Raw genomic sequence first — 19319 nt, forward strand, 5'->3', positions numbered from 1 at the left:
GAGTTGAAGAAAAGGCAATTGATTATCAGTGTCCTTTCCAGAAACAATGGCAGTATGAATATGATTACAATTATCAGAGCAAGAAAGGTAGTAATGACTCAATGTCTTCAAAGGTGACCAGGAAGACTTGAGTTCAAGTTAGGCTTCGGACGTCTACAGGTTATGGGACTCTGGGCAAGTCACAACATTTCAGAACTCTAAGCAAATCCCTAAGATTATTAAATTACACAGAATTTGCACTGTTACAGGAAGTCTGCTCACGCAGGTGTCCCCTACATCTATGAAATCACAAGTCTAGTCCTTATCCCTAACAAGTCAAAGGGAGGGATTGGGGAGGGTAGAGAGAAGAGCCTGGAGATGATCAGGGTGAAGGGAATTCAGACCTGACATTCTGGAAATCTAATTCTCAACTAGGATTATAGTCTGGTTTATAGTATTTCTTGCTATTTAAGTATCAGAGATACTTTAAGATAACTACCAAATCACACTGATTGAAGAACTGGGAAATACAGTATAAAGAGTTCTGATTTTAGATCCAGGAGATTTGGGTTCAGATCTCAAATTTCCTATTCTTCAGCTGTGTATCTTGGGCAAGTAATCTCACTTCTCTGAGGCTGTTTCCTTGGCTCTAAAACAGGGACAAAACAGTTATACTAACTACCACAAAGAATGTTGTAGGCGAAATGCTACATAAGCCATAAAGCAACGTAGAAATTACTCCTAGAAGAGCAATTCCCCAATAAATAGTCAAATATTATGAACTGACAGTTTTTGAAAAGAAGTAATTAATAAGCATATGAAAAGATATTCCAAATCACTAACAGTGAAAGTGTAATTTTTTTTAAAGCTAAGGTTCCACTTCAAATCCATCAGGTAGATAAAACCTACAAAAAGAAAACAACTGTTGCAGGGGTTTTGAGAAGACAGGCACTAACACATTGCTGGTGGAGTTGTGCGTTGATCCAACCACTCTGGCAAACAATTTAGAGCTATATCCTAAAAGTCACCAAACTGTGCATGACTTCTGATACGCTAATATATACCTCAAACAGGTCAAAGATAAAGGAAAAGAACCCAGAAGAACAAAAGAATTAATAGCAGCACTTTCTGTGTAGTAAAGAAATGAAAACAAAGTACTGTCCATTAATTGAGAAATGACCAAATAAATGATGGACAATGTTGTGTCATAAGAAGTGTCAGTAAGAAACATCAGATTCCCCCAAACCTGAGGGGACTTATGTGAACTGGCAAAGTAAAGAGAACAGAACCAATAACAACTTCTATCATTAATGAAAACATGAAAAGGAAAGAAATTTGAAAGAATTAACTCTGATTGATGTTAATACCATCTAAAGACTCTATATGAGTGATCAGGAAGCATGTGTTCCCACCTCTTGGTTGAGATGTGAAGAATGACACACATTTTCAGATGAGGCCAATGTGCGAATTTGTTTTGCTTGACTGGGAGGGGTTTCTGAGCAGAGCGGGTGGGGGAGAGGAGAGTGGGTGGGTAATGAAAAAAAGTTATGAAAAAAAGAAACAAAAGATCATCAATGAAGCTTTTTCAAATACCTCTAAGGAGCCGAAATTCAGAAGGTGATACACCAGTGAGGCACTGACTCTGGAAACCCAACTGTACAGAATACAAGTTCTGACGGACATTTTATCCTTTTTTCTTTCTTTACAAATACTGATATTTAAATTTAGAACAAAAATAAAATAAATTATTCCTGGAAGGTATTGAAGTTATTTTTTTGCTTTTATCAAGAATACTTACTATTGAATTACTGTATACACTAATAAATTATATCTGCAGCATTTACAAGTCCATGGTTATTCAAAACCTCCATAATTCTGCATGCATCGCAGGTGCAGTCATCAGGAAGATAACAAAATAACTGACACTGAAATTAGAATGGAAAGGATAAGTCTGATGGGCAAACCTTCGTGTTATTCCTTCACCAAGTATCTCTCTCTGTTGACGTGGTCTAATCACTTTTCAGTTGTGTTCAACTCAGCGATCCTATTTGGGGTTTTCTTGGCACATATACTGGGATGGTTTGCCATTTCCTTTTTTAGCTCATCTTACAGATGAGGAAACAGGGGCAAACAGGATTAAGTGACCTGCTCAGGGTCACACAGCCAATTAAGGTCTGAGGCCAAATTTGAACTCAGAACCCCAGTCCTAGCACTCTATCTACTATACCACTTAGCCAAAAGTCCAGTGACTAATATACAGTGATGGTCATCTTAACACAACTGACCATCCCTTAGTTCTCGATGTACTCCCTTCTCCTAGCTTCTGAAGAACCACCTGATTCTCCTCCTGCCTCTCTCTACTCTCCTATCTGCTCCAGCAAATTTTTATACTCTTCCTGACTTTGGAAGGACATCTCCCACAGTTCTGCCTTTGTACTCTTACGTCTAACAATCTCATTCACTCTCATATTTCAAGAAATATCTGGCTACACAACTGACTTTAAGTTAACCCTGGAATTTACTGTGTATACATACTTACAGATATGCAGTCTTACTTGTTCCTGATAATTTAATAAAAATTTTCAGAAAAGAATAAATCTTGCAGATTGAAGCATACTTTTTTAACTTTATTTTTCTTGGGGGAATTTTTTTTTGGTCTGTGTTTTATTTTGCAACATGGCTAATATGGGAATATGTTTTTTGCATGACTGTAGATGTATAATTTATATCACACTGTTTGCCTTCTCAAGTGGGAGAGGGGAAAGAATTTGGAACTCAACATTTAAAAAATGAATGTTAAAGATGTTTTACATATAATTGGAAAAAAATCAAAATTTTAAAAATTAAATAAAAAAGAAAAGACCTCATAGTATGTCACACAAATGACAACTACCAAAACCTAAAGACTTAATTATTCATCATTTTAGAGACTTTCACAGGACCAGAGATTTAGAACTGGGATTTCAGAGATCATCTAGGCCAACTCTCTCACTTTACAGATGTGAAAACTGAGGCCCAGAGAGTTAAATAAATGGCCTATTTAGGTTCACAAAGGTACTAAGTGACAGAGCCAGGATTCAAACCTAGGTCTTATAATGCCAGTCCAGGATTCTTTCACTTCAAAACCACTAGTAACTATTCAAAACCAATAATCAATGACTGCCAAGCAACATGTTTGCTTGGCAAATTATAATGAAGTAGGAAATATCTGAATTACTTAATTACGGTTTTAAGATATAAGCATAACAATTTCACTAGGGCATAAAGAATTCAGGTTACATTAGAGAGGTTTATACAATATCGTACTTGCAAGGACAACAGTCACAGTGTATCAAAAGGTTTTACTTTGAAAAAGAGAAAATAAATAAGAAAATAAATAAGTCAATAAACAAGACCCAAAGATTTCAGGATAAGTATTTCCCAGTGTCAATAACAGTCCCATCGAACCTTCACATATTTCATTCCTCCCTTTGCTATTCCCAGGCCACGGATACTCCCTTTTCTGTCATTCAATGTCCACATCCCTCCTTGGATACTCCCAGGCAAGCCAGCCCTGCCACATATTGCCTGGCATTAGCATCATCCCTCCACTTATTACCATCATGACTACCCTTACTCTAGACCAGTAGGTCCCCTGAATAACTAATCACCTGGTCCTTTCACTGTCCTATGGCTACCAAAATTCTACCTCCTTTCCCCATCTTCCACTATCCCTGACTTCCGGTGTGCCCTCTGTAACAAAGCGCGATCTACAAACTCCCCCCCTTCTCTTTCTAGCTTGTGGGTCTCATAAACATCTAAACTTCACCACATGGTCCTTGTGTTTGTCCACCTTTCTATCTGTCTGCTCCTCTCCTGCCTTGCCCCTACTCCCAATCCACATGACCCAGGAACACACAAAGTACCAAGCAGACAACCTGTGCACTTCCTCCTAGCTGTCAATTCCAGACTCTTTCGGCTTACACTACACTCTGCGACTTCTTACATGGCGAATTCCATTTTATCCATGTCATGTAATCTTGCCTAGTCTCAGACCACTATGCCTTTTACCAGTCTCTTCATGCTCTACATGCCATGCCACCATGAACATATCCTCCTGCCTTCCTTTCCAACTCTGGCTCTAGGAACAAAAACCATGTCATTAATAACATTAATAACAAGGACAAATCAACCAGCTGCCCCATTATTCATAATCACCATTCTCTTTGACTTCCCTCACCAAAATACTCTTCCCTGGCCACCACTCTCCTAGATGTGTGTCTTCCTCCTTAGGATGTAAGCTACTTGGAGACAGGATCTGTTTTGCTTGCTAAAACTTTAATCTCAGAGTTTAGCACACTGCCTGTCACAAAGTAAGTGATTAATAAGTGTTTTTTCTTCATTCATTCATTTATATTGATCTGCAAAATGCCCAGATCTGTTGCTGTTATCTACTAGCCTCCGGGTCACACTTTCTCCCTTTTTTTCAAGAGACCTAGTACGAGACTCAGTCTTCCTCTTACAACCCCAATCTTTTTTTTTCAAGTTGATATACCCTCAAATATCCTAGTCTCTCCCATTTCAGCCTCAACTCATGATCTCTATATCCATTCTTACCTCTACCCTCTACAGTGATGGTCAGACCTTAGTACTCTCATCATCACCCCAAACTGTGCCACTTTCAAGATTCTGAACCCTCAATTTTCCCACTATGTACAGCACCTTTTCCTTGCAACTCTCCTTCTTCACTCCTTCTTAAAGCTATCCTTCAATTCACCATGATCAATAGTCATTAATAAGTCATTCATAGCCATCAATACTTATTAAGAGATTCTTAATCTTTTTTTTTTTGTTATTACAGACTCATTTCGAAGTGTAAGAAGCCTATGGACTCCTTTTAAACATAATGTTTTTAAATACATAAAATAAGATATAGAGGAGACCAATTATATTGAAATGCAGTTATCAAAATATGAAAAAATAAAAGTTCACAGACTACAAGTTAGCAAATCCTGCTCTGGTCTCTTTATCTCAATTTTTAATCTTGATGACAAGTTAAGCAGTTAAACTAAACACTAGCACACATCCCTTGATCCCTTGTCCTTCCTTCATTCACATCCTGCCGATAACCCTCAACCCTGGGTTGCTCTCATTTTACCTTATCTGTTCCTCATGGACCTCTCTGAATGCTACTGGAATAAACATCTGTGAAACGAAGGGGTTAAGATTAGAAGACCACTAAGTTCTAACTGATGTTACAAAGAACCATACAGCCTAGGTCAACTACAAATGCATGTTATCTCATTTCAAATGTGTCATGGCTGCTAAACAAAAGTTCTTTTACTCCTATCAGATCTTTGTTCCAAACTTCTATGTTCCTCAAACTCTTTATCATAAATCCATCTCTCCTGAGCTACAGACTGCTTTTCAAAAGCTTAAAATTTTACTTTTTTAAAATTAAATTGTACTTTTCAATTAACAAGCATTAGCCTTCTCTCCTTCCTACCTGTATCCTGCCCCTAGGAAAAAAAAGAAAAAGAAAATCTCTGCAAGAAATACAGTCAAGCAAAAACGCATTCCCTACAAGAGCCAAGTCCAAAATTGTGTTTCTCAGTCTGTCCATCTAGTTCCGCACCTCTCTGTCATCAGGTGGTGAGCACATCATTGGTCCTCTGAAACCAACAGTGATCACTGCATTGATCAGAGTTCTTAAGCCTTTCACGATGGTTCATTTTTAGAACGTTGTACAAACCACTTTCATGGTTCTGCTCATTTCACTCTGCATCAGTTCCAAGTGCTGTCCAAGTGCTGTGTTACTTTCTCCCACCCCTTCCATCTCTTTATACCCTTCTACTTGCATCTTTGCCATTATGTAAGAAAAGTTCCCTCCCCAGCCCTCTCCTTTTCTTCCATAGGGTATTCTTTTCCCTTTCACTTTCCTTTTTCCGTTTAAGATGATCAAAACTAACAGTCACTCCTGATTCCCTTTACGACCCCGCTGAAAGAACAGCTGATAGTACTTCAAGTATGCTTCTCTCAACCCTCATTAGAATGAACACTTCATCCTTATAGTCTCTTCCAACTACTCACTTGTGTTTATCTTATTTAGGTTTCTCTTTATTCTCATGCTTGTATTTCAGAGTTTCCACTAAGCTCTGATCTAAACATCAAGAATACATAGAAGTTTTCTATTTCATTAGAGACCCATTTTACCCACTATAGGACAATAATCAGTTTTGCTAGGTAAGTTATTCTTGGTTTTAAGCCTATATATCTTGTCTTTTGAATACTACAGTCTATCTACTCCTTTATGGCAAGCTGCTAAATCTTGTGGGGCCTTATGTGATCATGACTATGGATCTATGATAACAACCTTTTTATTTCTGTCTGTCTGTGGTATTCTTTCTTTGACAAGCTCACAATTTTGGCGATAACATTCCTAGGAGTTTTCATTGGGTGGTTTCTCTTAGGAGGTGACCAGTAGACTCTTCTATTTTCAAATTTCCCTCTGGTTCTAAGAAGCTAGGGCAGTTTTCATTCATATGAAAGATGACATCCAGGTTCTTTTTTGTAGTTGTAACTTTCAGCTAGTCCAATTCTTAAATTAGCTCTCTTTATTCTGTTTTCTAGATCAGAAATGTCAAACGTGGCCCACAACACTGAATCAGATTAAAATGTAATTGGGAAATATTACCCAAAAAAAAAAATAAAACATAGATAATGTTAACATATATTTTTGTAAGTCAATGTGTCTTGCAGAGACCCTTCCATATGGCTTAGTGGCCCATGTTTCTATTCGAGTTTGATACCACTATTCTAGATCAGTTGTTTTTGCAATGAGATATCCTACATTTTCTTTTATTTTCCCCAATCTTCTGACTCATTTCATTATTTTTTATTGTCTCATGGAATCATTAAATTCTTTTTGGTCTGTTCCACTTACAAGGAGCTGTGACCTGGGTATGGTTTTATACCTATTATTAATTACCAGTTATTAATTCTCTTTCCAAGCGTCTCTACTATAGCTCTCATTTCTTTTTCAGTTCTTTCTTCTATCGTTCTCATTTTATTCCTAATACTATTTTAAAATCCAAAATCAAACAAACATTTATTAACTGTCTACTATGCTACTATGTGTCAGGCACTGTGCTAAGAGCTAAGGATACAATTAACAAGACAATTCAGGAGCTTATAATCTAATGGAGGTAGACAACACAGAAAAAGAGGCAGGAAAGTAGGGGGCAGGGAGAGGACAACCAGGGCTACAGGGTTCAAGAGCACCTTGTTTTGTGGAGTTGAAAACAGGCAGGGCAGCCAATGTAGAGTGGTATGAGTCCACACTCTATAAAGGAAGGGAGGGGCTTCTACCCTTCAGTCAGAGGTGACAGGAGGTGCTAGCAGAGGCCTGATTAGCAGCATGGTGATTAGATCAGAGGTGATGGGCTTAACCTAGGAAGGGCATCTTGTTCCTTGAAACTAAGCATCATTTCTCCTAGGAATTCTAAGCAATTTTGTGAGCACTTTACATTTTCTTTGAGGTTTTGCTTACAGGTGTTTTGGAGTTATTTTCTTCTTCTGGCTTTATGTCTTGGGCATCTCTAGTCTCATAATAGCTTTTTATCTTTTTCTGAGTTTAGCCATTCTTCTAGCAATATGCTCTGGAGGACCTGGCATTGCAGACCTAACTGGGGAGCTCTTTTCAGAATCTGTGATCCTGGCACCTCTGGAAGATCCTTCCGCAATGCTTTTCTGGGCAGGGTACCAAGTCCATGATCTGTTCTGAGTGATTCTGTGCTGGGAGCCACTAGGCACTGAGTTTGTACTGAGTCCAAGCTCCAGGCCCTGAGCTGCTTGGCTGGATCAGAGCTCTGGGCACTGAGGAGCTGTTGGCTCAAAGGAAGTAGAGTACTGATTCCACTATTCGCTCTAGATTGTCCTAACTCAGAGCCCTGGCAAGCCTTCTGGGAAACTTCTTGTGTTGGGCCAGGGTCAGTGATCAGCTCTGGGTGTCTCCACACTGCTGCCAGAGTTCTGGGCTTGGGAGACTAAGTCCATGATCCCAGGCTGTTCCGCTATGATTGCCTTGGTCACTTACTTGTAGGCCAAATTTATAATCTTGGGCTGGAAAGATGAGCCTCTGTAACTTCTTTAATTTCCCATTCACTACTCAGTCTAGCATTCTTAGATCACTGTTGTGAAGCAGTTGTGGGAAAAGATGGGCTATACTACTTCCATCAGCTGACTTTTTGACACTTCAGACAGGATATCCCATAAGTTATCTTAAACTCAATGTGTCCAAAACAGATTATCTTTCCACACAAAATCCTCCTTCCTTCTAAAATTTCCAATAAGCCACCACTACCCTCTCAGCCACCCAAACCCTCAACCTCAGTGCCACTGACTCCTCACTCTTGCTCACCTCGCACATACAATCCATTGCCAAATATCGTCATTTTTACCTTCACATATTATATATGCCATCACACAATTCACACAGCCACTAGCCTAGTTTCAGGCCCTAATCACTTCTTGCCTGGACTATTGTAACAGATTTCTAACTGGTCTTCCTAGCTTGAATCTCCCCCCACTGGAATCTATCCTCTAATTAGCTGCCAAGATGACTTTTTTAAAGTGTAGATATGGCTCCCTATCACCTCCAGGATCAACTATAAAGTCTTCTGTTTGACACGTAAAGCCCATTACAATCTGGTCCCTTCTATCACTCCAGTCCTCTTCTACCTTACCTCCCTCCACGCACTGTACAATCCAGCTACACTGGCCTACTTTTGGTCTCTCAAACACCAGACTCCCATTTCCTATCTATGCCTTTGCAGTGGCTCTGCCCCATGACTGAATGCTCTGCCCCTTCACATCTATCTGCCTCTTGGCTTCCATGGCTTCCTCAAGACTCAGCTCAAATCTTACCTTCTGCAACCTGCATGTCCCCATTCCCCCAGCTGCTAGTACGTTCACCTTTGAGATTACCTTCCATGTACTCTGTATGTATCTACTATGTACCTCTTTATTTTCAGGTCTTCCCCATTAGAATGTAAGCTCATGGAGGGCTGGGGCTGTTTTTAGCTTTCTGTAACTCCAGAGCTTCCTGTTGGACATAGTAAGTGCTTAATAAAGGCTTAGCTTATTCTCTAGTCCCAACACCTCCTTCTCAGGAGATAAACCTGCCTCTTATATCATCCCCAGTCGCCTCTATTTTTCACTAGGTTTGTAAATTCCAAATAATCCTTGATTTTTTCCTCTCCTTCATCCCCCACACCCAATTCCTTGCTAAATTTTATCAATTTTCCTTCCCAGATATCTCACTCAAACCATCATCCCTACTCCCCAGACCCTTAACAGCCTTCTAATTAGTCTCCTTCTTTGAGTCTCCTCCTCTCCCCTTCATCCTCCAAATAGTGTTTCAATCATCTCTTCCTGAACCACATCACTCCCCTACCCAAAAATGTTTCAGTAGGTCTTCACCGCCTAGAAGATAAAATACCAACGCCTCAGTCCCATATAAAGGTCTTTGACAACCTGGTTACCAACCTCTCCAGCTTTATTCTACCTTATGCTCAAGCACTCTATCCAAACTTCCCTACTAGCTTTTCTCCACACCTGACATTCCACCTCCTATTTCCTCAGCTCAGGTACCACATCTTCAGTAAAGCCTTCTGGGATCCCAGCTTCTGGCAGTGCTCTGTCTCTCCTTACTGGACAAATCAAAATGCTTAAGGATATCACTCAGATCACATAAAAGGAAACTGCCTATCGTATCTCCTGTTTTTAAAAACCTTTTTTATCCTTTTTTATCTGTCTCTTCAAGCTATTCTATTTCCTTTCTTTATAAAAGAGTTTCCTGCTTACTGCCACCCACCTACAACTTAGCTCCAGTCTTTTCCCCCTTTAATCCAACCTATAACCAACCAGTAGATTAATTTTTCTAAACTCTATTTTCATCACTCTCTGTCTATATATGTTCATATACCTATGTACATAAACACACACACACACACACACACACACACACACACACACACACAGAGTCTCAGAAACAAGCCTAGTTCATTTTTACTAGCATACCTTGGCTCACACTGATCAATCGTCCAAATCAGAACACTCTTCATCCTTTCTCCTATACCAAGCCTATTCAAAATTCCCTACTCCTCCATTAATCCTTCCAGAGTTATGCTGATGTATGCTTAACAACTGGCTCTACAGGGGGAAAAAATGTACACATGACGTACTTTTAAGTTTAATATGCATTATTAACATTTTCTTCAGCCTAGACAATCAACAAAACAAGAAATCAAGCCCTTATTTGGGGTGTTTGCCCATTTCTGAGGTGCACATGCTCACAATGACAGTGGAACAATCAGTGAGGCTGGCACACCCAGCCCTCCACCCCACTCCCCACATACACACTTACATCCATACACACTTCCACAACCACTCTAACTCCTCTGATCTTTCCCCTCCTTTGAACTACTAGAGCACTTATAAGTAAGCTTACATTCACTCAATACAATCATATGCTTTCTTGTATTGTTAATTAATTTTTCATGTGTTTCTCTTATTTTCAACTAGACTCAGGGATACCGGGGAGGAGAGGAGGTGTGCTGGTACTATGTATCTCTTTGTACTATCCGTAGGTATTTGTTGAGTATGTAAAAGGTTCAAAAAAGCATTCTGACACACTACTGCTGGGATAGATCTGTGATTATATCTACTGTGTGCAGAAATAGAGCCGATGGCTCAAAACCAGGAGGCTAATCTTCATTTAATAGGAAGTAAGTTTGGTAATACAGGTCTTCAGGTGGATGCTTGCTTGTCACTCTTCAAGTACGGTTTGGCCTCTACGGTCCCTTCTATATTCAGAAGGAGAAACAATAGGAATGAGAATAAGAGGAATTTCTGTGGCCATCAGGTTTCGGGGCTCTTCCATTCTTGAGGGACACATGCAGTCTGCCTGCATGGAAATCGAGTTACACAGCAATCCTGCCCAGAGATATTAACATCTCCAAAATATTCAGGAATGTATTCTCATTATCTTTTTCCTATCAGACCCACATTGTTCAGAGTAATCAGAAAGAAGGCACAATCACGATCAATACATACAGTATTTTAAGATCTAAATATCAATTCCATGAAGTAGGTATTACCACCACTACTACACAGATGAAGAAAGCTAAGGTTTAAAGGTTAAAAATTAAATGTACTGCCAATCATCACATGACTAAAAACATCTCAGCTTTAAATTTAATTTGAGGTATGATGGATAGTCTAGGAAACTAGTTAAAAAATACTAGAGTAAGAAGGTAAAAAGTAAAAAGAGCTCATAAGAATAAAGATTACTATCTCAGGACAAAGCTGACAGGCTCTCTGATCTCTCCATCTACCCTGATTCTATTATGCAACCACCCTAAGGAAATCAAAGAAAGGAACCACTGCAATAAACAGAATAGCAAGATTGGCAGTTACAGTATTTTATAAGCTAGGTTAATTTTAATTTCCTCCACAGTACTAATATGAATATAGCCGACAGGAAACAGGACCTGGCCAGCTTGTGAAATGGCCGTTAGAAGCATTTAAGAACATTCTTTTTGAGCAGCTGCCTTCCTGGCAAAGGGTCAGTCTTTTTCTTTGTTTTCAACAGGACATACTAAAGGCAATGCAGATTTCATACATTCAATGAATACTAATCAAGCACCTACTACATGCAATGTACCGCACTGGGAGAGCTGCAGACGGACCAGGTTCTTGCCCCCAAAGTGGGCAATCTAGTGGATCTTTCTACTGAAAACGCACTGGGGACACAAAAACAGAAAGAGTCCTTATCCTCACCAACCTTACATTCTCCTGGGAGAATGGGATATCTATTCATACACAAGTAAATACAAGACAAATGCACAGTGATGGGGAGAGCAGTGTTTGGAGGAGGGGGAAGTCAGGAAAGGCCTCTTCAATATGGTTCTTCAGCTGAGACTTGAAGGCAGCCAGGGGATCCAAGAGGCAGAAATGAGGAGAGTCTGAGCAGAGGCTAAGAAGATGGCATGCATATACAAGAAACAAAGGGTAGATAGATCAGTTTGAATGGACCAGAGTGTTTGAAGGAGACTAATTTGTAATAAGAGTGGAGAAATAGGCCATAATCAGATTGTGAAACACTTTAAATGAAAAAGGGAATTTTATTCTCAAGATCACTGAGGGAGCTGCTGAAGTTTCTTGAGCAGGGGAATGACATATTCTTTAAGAATCTCAATTTGGCAGCTATTTGGCAGTTCAGACCGGTCAGTCATAGGAAACCCATTGTAATCGTCTAATCAAGAGATTGTTAGACCCTGAACTGAGGGTGGTTTTGATGCAAATAGAGGCAATGGGACAGATCTAAGAGATACTGAAGTGGTGAAATCTATAATGTGGCACAACCAATTCAATAAGAAGGGTGGAAGGAGGAGTGAGTGAGAGTGAAAAGTCCAGAGGACAGGTAGGCTGTGAACTAGCATAGCTGGAAGAATGTTGGTGCCTTTTCAAGTAAAGTCAAGGAACGCTTATTAAACACCTACTGAATGTCATGCATTGTGCAAAGCGCTGAGGGACACAAAGAAAGATAAAAACAGACTCTATCCACAAGAAGCTTACAATCTAATGGAGAAGACAACATGTAAACAACTATGTACAAATAAGAGATATGTTAGGATAAATTGGAGACAATTGCAGGGGGAGGATAATAGCATTAAGAGGCCCAGGAAAGGCTTCTTATAGACGATGAGGTTTTAGCCAAGACTTAAAGGAAGCCAGGAGGTAGAGATGAGGAAAGAAGGAATTATCGGAAGGAAGGCCAGCCATCAAAAAGGCTCAGGGTCAGGAGCATGTCTTATCAGAGGAACAGAGGTGAGGCCAGTGTTACTGGATTACTGAGTACCCGGAGGGGGATAAAATATAAGAAGACTGGAAAGGTAGGAAGGGAGCAGGTAGTAAGAGAAGATTTTATATTTGATTCTGGAAGCAAGAGTAAGCTACCGGAGGTTATTTAATTGGGGGTTGAGGGAGGAGGTGGACATAATCAGCCCTACACTTTAGGAAGCTCATTTTGACAGCCGAGTGGAGGACGGACTAGAGTGGAGAAAGCCTTGAAGAAGCAAGATCAACCAGAATACTACTACAATAGTCCAGGAGTGTACCGCAATGGCAGCCGTGTCAGAGGAAAGAAGGGGGCACACAGGAAAGATGTTGACAGAAAAAGGATAGTTAGGAAGGGTATATTTAGGTAGAAAGATAAGTTCAGTTTTGGATGTGTTAAGTTGGAGGTGCCTATGGTACATACAGGTAGAGATGTTCAGATGGCAGGTGGGGGCACAGGCCTGGACCTTAGGAGAGATGAAGCCTAGACATGTAAATTATGACCATAGAAATGATATCTGGAGCCATGAGATTAGCAACAGAATATGCAGAGAGATGAGGGCTCAGGACAAAATCCTGGGGTACGCAGAGCGGATGAAACCTAGATGATGCTCCTGCAAAAGAGACCCAAAAGATCTGGTCCAACAGGCAGGAAGGAAACCACGACACAGCAGAAACATGAAAACTGGGGAGGAAAGAGCGCCAGGTGGAGGAGAGGTGATCAAATGCTAAAGAGGGATGATAAAGTTTGAGGACTGGGAAAAGGTCACTGGACTTGGCAATACAAAGGTTATCACTGACCTTGAAGAGAATGGTTTATATTGAAGGGTAAGGAGGGAAGCAACATAACAAGCGGTTGAGAATGAGTATAACATGTCGTAATCATTCCTCTTGATTACAAAGAACATCAGTATGATGGGGTCTAAGTGAACATGCCATTGGATATGAGATACAAACCAACTTGCCCTGTCAAGAACCAATGACAAGCCTTAGCCCTAAAGAAACCAACGGCTAAAGACAGTCCAGAAAGGGGCTATGGATCTAGTCAATTCTTAGTATTCAAAAAAACATAACCTCTGCCGACCAAACACTAGTTTCAGCGCTAACTGCCTGCCCTCTGAGGGTAGTTTATTCTGCTCCTCAGTACATTCTACTATGTCCAAAAAGTGCCTATGAAGAAGACTTTTCAAGATGATTCGCATTGAGGGACACTGAAAATAAGACCTCGCTAAAGAAACATTTCAACCTCCGAAAGAAACATTAATGTTACATGTTGGGATTAATTTGTTTCAAAGATGAGTTTATTCTAACCAAAGTACTAATAGTTCAGATCCAAATCAAATCATATTAGGGTTTGAGTTTCCTTAGTTGCAATGGATTGATTTTGCCCATGCTCATCATTCTTACACCTAAAGTTTGGAGGTCCAAAATTCCATTTACCACTTATTACATATATCATATGGCAACCAAAAAGCTTTATCTTTAATCACTTCTAAAATGACACTTTTGTAAATGGAGAAGTTTTATCTATTTTGATAGAGAAAATCACAGTCTACCTGTTAATTCCAGGTCTATCTATAAATACCTTAAGAAGAAAAATCCATGCAAGTAATCTGACTTCTGTTGTGTTTTGTCATTTCAGCTGCATCCGACTCTTGGTGACCCCTTTGGGGATCTGCCATTTCCTTCTCCAGTTCATCTTACAGATGAGGAAACGAAGGCAAACCGGGTGAAGTAACTTGCCCAGGGTCACAGAGCCAGTTAAGTGACTGAGATTAAATCTGAACTCAGGTCTTCCTGACTCCTCCACACCACCTAGCTGTTAGTTAACTTGACATTTCCATATGTGGTCTTATTAAAAAAAAAAAAGCAAGTTTTCAATAAAGGTAAGAACATTAATCCTATAGAGAAAAATAAATTTCACCTTAGATTCTAAAACTCTTTTCTGGATATAAGGCAAAGAATAATTATCTCAAAAGACACCTCAATTAAACTACCTACACAGAATCTTCTCTTAACTGAGGATCCCCCACCCGCACCCCCACTCCCCCAGTCCTGATTTTCTGAAAAAAGAAATCACAAGGAAACAAGCATATGTAGGGAATTTTGCTTAAACATACACACAAAACCATCAAGGATATCCGAGGGCCAGTACACAGGCTATTAGCAAACCTTCATAAGACTCCAGTGAGGGCATTATTATGCCCTCTTTGCAATTCAGAAAGCTGGGCTCTGAGAGAGGAAGTGATTTGCCCATAGCACGGTGGCTAGTAAAGGGTTGGGAATTAAACGTGGATCCCTCTGGCTCAGAGTTCTTTCCCATTCGTAACTCAGCTTCTTGAAACATGAAAAGGAACAAAAAACAAATTACAAGGGAAGATGGAAAGAACTGAATGCTACAGACAGACAAAACTGAAAGATGCAAGAAATAATAGTTCATGGCATAATAGAAAAGAGACATATTACGCAGTACAGTAACAGCTATCAATAACCACCTTGAGTTGTTAAGAAAGGGTCAAACATTCAATATACTTTTTAAGGAGGCTGGGAAGTACTGCCATAAAATAAAACAAAAAATACTGCTGCTTAAGTTGATCAACTTTCAGCTATCCAGAAAAAAAATGGTTTCCCAAGCATTTCAAATAGCTAAGGTTTTCTTTTAATACGCTGACTGGTATCATCAGTTGAAATCAAATTAATCCATTGCTACATTTAGCCCAGTAATAAACAATGCTACAATACACTGATGTGTAGAACACACTGACCCCTGCCAATATTAGTTTTTCAATAAATCCGTTAATATAACAGTATAACCAAACCCTATTGTGAAATCATGAAATTCTACTGTAACATCTTCTGGCTCAAAGTCCAAGATATAAATCAGAATACAAGATCAGCTACATATTCTGATTGGAAAGACCCTTGGATACCACATAGACTAAGCTCCTCATTTAAGAGATGAAGAAGCAGAGAACCAGGGATGTGAAGTGACTTGTTCACAGTCACTCAGCAGCATAGGCAGGATTCAAGCCCAGACTCTTATTTCAACTAAATGATCCACAGTATTCATAGCACTAGGGACTGAATAATATTTTAGGTCATAATTTGCCTGTCTGAACTCTAAGATGAGATTCACTCCTAAAACCCACTCTGTTTCTTTTCTTAAAAATAAATGGAAATGGCCACAGAAGAAAGTGTACATTAAAAAAATTTTAAGTGAAAAATTGCAGCAAGAAATTAATATTTGTAACTACATAAGTACAGTCATTCATTTTAGAAGGTTCTTGAGATTAATCTGTTTCATTTCTACCTTTGTATATACAGAAGCAAGAACAGCGTCTGTCACATGGGAGATACTTTAATGCTTGTTGAATTAAAATAAACACTACAACACAAAAACTACCAATACCTTAAACCATAAACAAATAATATGAGGGGTTTGAAAATAAAAGTCTTCTACAACCAAAACTAAGGAGGCTCAACTTATTACCAAAAATAATATAGCTAAAGAATACATGTACCACACTGATAATCACTTTTATCAGCAAAGTACAGTAGTTAGGGGAATTAAGCCTTTAGTGATGTATACTATACTCATAGAATGTCAGGCTTAGCAGCAACTTTAAAGAGCATCTCACTTACTTACTTTGCTGGATCCGTGATTTCATCGGTGTAGGTCTTCCCTCCACCAATGCAGATCGAACCCCCTCCATGCTTTCTAATCCTGTATGACTCTTATCCTGTCTTTCCATAGATCCTCCAGAGACAGACTACCCAACTCACTAGAGACCTTTTGCTTATTCTTTTAATACCTCGAAGGGTACCAATGTACCACTACTTCTTGAAATTGCAGAAGTTGGAAGTATGAAAAGAAAAACCCTAATCTATACAAGACATTTGCAAAAAAAAGAGTGAAAAAAATGCTTCTTTCTTAACTATTTCACTTTTTCCAAACTAATTTCTCAGAAAGTGATTTGGTTTAAGAAAAGGGCAATGCAAACTCGGCTACCAATCAATACAATGACTTCATAATTTGCAAAACTACCAATAATTTTTATGCTGCCTTCATCCTCGAAACTAAAATGGTTTGTGATTATTATTAATCTTCCAAATACATTCATGAAACAATGATCATTAACTGTATACCGTAAAAAACAGCTAACTAGCATTAAAAAAGTCATATTGCAAAATAAATTGAGGATTTCAGTTCTGATATCTGCATAAATATTAATATGCCCTCCATCTAAATAAGTTTATTCCTCAGATTATTTAAATTATTTTAAGGAACACTCAGGGCTCACTTCTTTTTAAAAATTAGTTAATAAGTAATGTTACTTCAGTACCGTCAACATCACTATTTCAATTTTTCATTGAAAAAAGGAAAAACTGCATATATTGTTTGTCTTTTTAATTTATTTGTGTCTGTTTAGGAACTTTTATTGCCTCTGTAATCTATGCCAAAATAATAACTATCCAAACCAATATGGAAAAGGAGTAATTTTAAATATTAAGAAATTCCAATTAAATTTTTAAAGCCAAAGTGACCGGAATAGGAGAATAAGGCACTGGATAAAAGTATGTTCTAAATGTTTAACGTACCCGTTATAAAGTTAATAAATGTCTGATGAGTCAACCACATTTTTTTTCCATCAGACAAATATTATGATACGGTATATGGTTCAATGGAAAGAGGGTCTGAGTCTAGCTCTACCTGATGAATGACTTAATCACCCTCACAGAGCCTCAGTTTCATCATCTGTAAAATGGAAATACTTTTTCACAGAGTTGTTTCTAGGAAGCAATCTGAAAACTAAAGAGTTATGTAAATATGGGTTACTCTTATGATCACACATATAAGGTGTCTACAGCTTCCCCCAGGGGGCTTTTTCATAAAGGTTAATTATCTATTAGCTTATTAATTCCACTAATTAAATGAACGTACTCAAATGCAATAGATTAGAATTTATTCGGTCAGTATTTAGCGGGAACATAGCATGTACTTGGCACTGTGTTTTTAAAATAGCCAGAAAAATAGTAAAGATGGGGCACCACGGCCAATGCGATCGCTCCCGCTTATCCGGAAAAACACAAACCAGCCCCGATGCGCCTTCTCCCCTTGAAAGCATCCATCTCCCCTAGGCCTCCTGGGACTCAGGACACCCCAGCTCCCGCAGGACTGGCAAGGCGCAGAAACTGACGAGAGGAGGAGGGGCCGAAAGATGGCCTCGGCCCACCTGCCGGGCCGGGCTCCGCTCTGGCTCGGGGCATCGGCCCAGGCACACGCGAGCGGCCCGCTCTAAGTGACATCGGAGCCTCAGTCGTTCCTTCCTGCCATTTCTCAAGATCACTCCTGCCCGTCTGGGGAAAAGGGAATAAAAATGAGGCCAAAGACGGGGGGAGAACACTCGGGGGGCGGGAGACGGATCGGAACTCGCGGCAGGAGGCGGCAGGGCCGGGGCTCGGGGCAACGTCTCGCTTCCACGATAAATGGGGGTTTTCCTATCGTTTGTGGCTGACTCGACGGTTTCAGTGCTTTAACCGTACCTGTGCGGGAGGGGATGAGGGAGAGGGGCTCTGAGGGGGCCGGGGCAGGGTTTGGGTGTTCTTGGTTTTCGGTCTCCCGCTCCCCCTCGTGTAAAACGCAAAGACATTCTGCAGAAAGGCCGCAGGCTCCGGCCCCGGGTGTTTTTTGTTTCTCTTCTTTTCCAGGGGGTCGGATGGGACCGGGGGACGGGAGGATGGATGGACCGCACCGGGAGCGGCGGCGGGAAGGACGAGCCCGGAGCCGAGGCCGCCAAAGAAACGGATCGCGGCCCGGGCCCGGCCGGCCCGAGGCAGGCACGGAGCGGGCCCCGGCGCCGGGGGCGGGAAGCCCGCGGATGGCGGCCTCGCGCGGCCTGGCGCGGCGCGGCCCGGCCCGGCCTGGTCCGGCCGGCGGGAGGGCAGGCCGCTCCTACGCCGGCGGGCGGGCGGCCGGGCCCGGCTGCGCGGCGCTCTCGCTCCGCCATGGCGGTTCGTCCGGGGGCCGGCCTTACCTGCAGGATGGGGCGCAGAAGGGCTCCGGGAAGCATCGGACCCCGATCTCCAGACTCCCCCCTCCCCTGGGCCGCTACAGCCCGAGCCTCATTGTGCCGCTGCCCGCCGCCGCCGCCGCCGCCGCCGCCTCCGCCGCCATTTGCTCGCGCTCGCTCCCCCTCTCGCTCGCTAGTCGCCGCCGCCTCTTCCCCCGGCTGTCAGGTTACTCCATTCACCTGGGCCTGGATCAGCCTCCGGCCGCCGCCGCCGCCGCCACCGCCCCTCCCCGCCGCGCTTGCGGAGACAGCGCAGCGGCCGTCACCGGCTCCCCGCGGCTCCCGGCGCTCGGCCTGCGACAGCGGCGCAAAGAGGCTCCGAGAATACCGCCGGCTCGCGCGCGCCCCCCCCCCCACCTCCCACCTCTCCGCTCGCTCCCCTCCCTTGCT

General features: G+C 41.2%; 1 protein-coding gene across 1 annotated transcript in view; it reads right to left on the minus strand.

Annotated features, from left to right (window-relative positions):
- Positions 1 to 19016, minus strand: part of DICER1 (dicer 1, ribonuclease III) — a 95066-nt gene extending 76050 nt beyond the window's left edge. The window contains exon 1 of the mRNA XM_036752249.1: positions 18894 to 19016. The gene's annotated coding sequence lies outside the window, so the exon portion shown is untranslated. The remainder of the gene's footprint in view (positions 1 to 18893) is intronic.
- Between the last annotated feature and the right edge of the window lie 303 nt (positions 19017 to 19319).

The sequence above is a fragment of the Trichosurus vulpecula genome, chromosome 3 (genome assembly GCF_011100635.1).
Source record: "Trichosurus vulpecula isolate mTriVul1 chromosome 3, mTriVul1.pri, whole genome shotgun sequence".
NCBI lineage: Eukaryota > Metazoa > Chordata > Mammalia > Diprotodontia > Phalangeridae > Trichosurus > Trichosurus vulpecula.